The following is a 2,045-nucleotide window of genomic DNA, read 5'->3' as shown; positions in this document are numbered from 1 at the left end:
TGAGTCGGACACCCGTGCCGTCGCTAGAGTTTTTCAAACTCTGCTTCTGGATATCGGGACGAAAGACCGCGCGAGGACGACGGATGCGAGTCCCATCGAATTTTTTATTTACACACTACCTGAACGAGACTTAAAGTTTCATCCAGTTTGTCGTCTATCATCGCATATATAATATACCGTTCAGAGGGGACCGGCTGTCTATCCTCGTTGTCGTGAGTCGGACACCCGTGCCGTCGCTAGAGTTTTTCAAACTCTGCTTCTGGATGTTGGGACGAAAGACCGCGCGAGGACGATGGATGCGAGTCCCATCGAATTTTTGATTTACAAGACACACACTACCTGAACGAGACTAAAGTTTCATCGAGTTTATCGTCGCATAACCCGTTCGGAGGGGACCGGCTGTCTATCCTCGTTGTCGTGAGTCGGACACCCGTGCCGTCGCTAGAGTTTTTCAAACTCTGCTTCTGGATATTGGGACGAAAGACCGCGCGAGGACGATGGCTGAGAGTCCCATCGAATTTTTGTTTTTTTTTTTAAAAAAAACACCACCCGAACGGAGATGTGTTCTATCTTTCGTCGATTTTTCATGCTTTCAGTCGTCGCGTGGTCGCCATCCGTTCGGAGGGGATCGCCGGCTTCGAAACCTCGATGTCGTGAGTCGGACACCCGTGCCGTCGCTAGAGTTTTTCAAACTCTGCTTCTGGATATTGGGACGAAAGACCGCTCGAGGCGGACGGCCGCGCGAATCCCATCGAATCTTTACTATCACCCGAACGATGGAGAGATGCACGCGCGCTGTTTCTTGAATAATTGGACGAGAGAGTAGAATCAAACACATATATAACATGGGCTAGCCACCGTGCTTACTCGTTCGCGAGATCGTGTGCTGTACAGAGGATTCAGAATCGGGTGTATATATCCCCGTCGTTTCCTGACGAACGGAGCTTCGATCTCGATGGTTGTTATATATCATAATGTACTTTACGCCCGGCCGGCGAACGCGCGTATCTTCGCGCGTTCGTCGGTTTCTTTTTTTTTCGAACGTTTTGTGTCGTCAATTCTATGGCGACTTCTGCGCGTTCGATTCCCGTTGGTCGAACGTGACGGAACTCGGCTTCGATAGAACCGAGAAGAGTACATTTGAGTACTGAACTGTTGTAAATTTATAAAAGATTACCCTGAACGGTGGATCACTTGGCTCGTGGGTCGATGAAGAACGCAGCTAATTGCGCGTCAACGTGTGAACTGCAGGACACATGAACATCGACATTTCGAACGCACATTGCGGTCCACGGATACAATTCCTGGACCACGCCTGGCTGAGGGTTGCTCACGTAAACCTAAGACTGCTTGCGTTGCGTATCGTCACTCTCCGTATCTGTCTCTCTCTGTCCCTTCTTGCCTTAACAACCCGCCGTCGTTCTTCTTTATATAAGAGAACGTTTCAGAGTCGGACGAAGGTACAAGAACGAGGATACGAATAAGAGCGGACGGAGAGAACATACGCGACGTACGAGCGATTGTTGGACGCTCGTCGGCGTTCGTCGCGGTCGTGCAGAGACCGTGCAAGTCGTACGCATGCTCGATATATAATCTATCGTGTTCACGGGAGACTACGAAACTCTACCTCTGTCTCTCTCTGTCCCTTCTTGCCTTGACAACCCGCCGTCGTTCTTCTTAAAAATTATAAGAGAACGTTTCAGAGTCGGACGAAGGTATACGAAGGGATACGAATAAGAGCGGAGAGAACCGTCACGGACCTGCGTGAGTGCTCGCGGCGTCGTGAGTCGTCCTTACGAGGGCGACCGCCCGCTTATGCACCGCTTCGTGTATCGGTTATCGAACGTATATACTCGTAGTGTTCTCCTCGTGACCGATTTTTTTTTCATATCAGGCGATATATGCTACGTTTGCCGGTGTTCGACGCACGAAGGTCCGCGCCCCCGACGTCGTCTTAAACGAATATTATATTTGGCGAGACTGAGAGAGAGAAAGCAAATATGGGAACTCGGTCGAGAGAGGAGAGAAGAGAGAACCAAAAACCT

The 2,045-nt window shown here is 50.1% G+C and overlaps 1 non-coding gene across 1 annotated transcript; it reads left to right on the top strand.

Annotated features, from left to right (window-relative positions):
• The first annotated feature begins 1,174 nt into the window (after positions 1-1,174).
• Positions 1,175-1,329, top strand: LOC117241519. Its single transcript, XR_004495025.1, has one exon. It is a non-coding gene; the product is annotated as a 5.8S ribosomal RNA (ribosomal RNA).
• Positions 1,330-2,045: the final 716 nt, after the last annotated feature.

This window comes from Bombus vosnesenskii, unplaced genomic scaffold, assembly GCF_011952255.1.
Source record: "Bombus vosnesenskii isolate JDL3184/JDL3185 unplaced genomic scaffold, Bvos_JDL3184-5_v1.1 scf7180000016076, whole genome shotgun sequence".
Classification (NCBI taxonomy): Eukaryota; Metazoa; Arthropoda; class Insecta; order Hymenoptera; family Apidae; genus Bombus; species Bombus vosnesenskii.
This window is presented reverse-complemented; position numbering and strand designations above follow the sequence as displayed.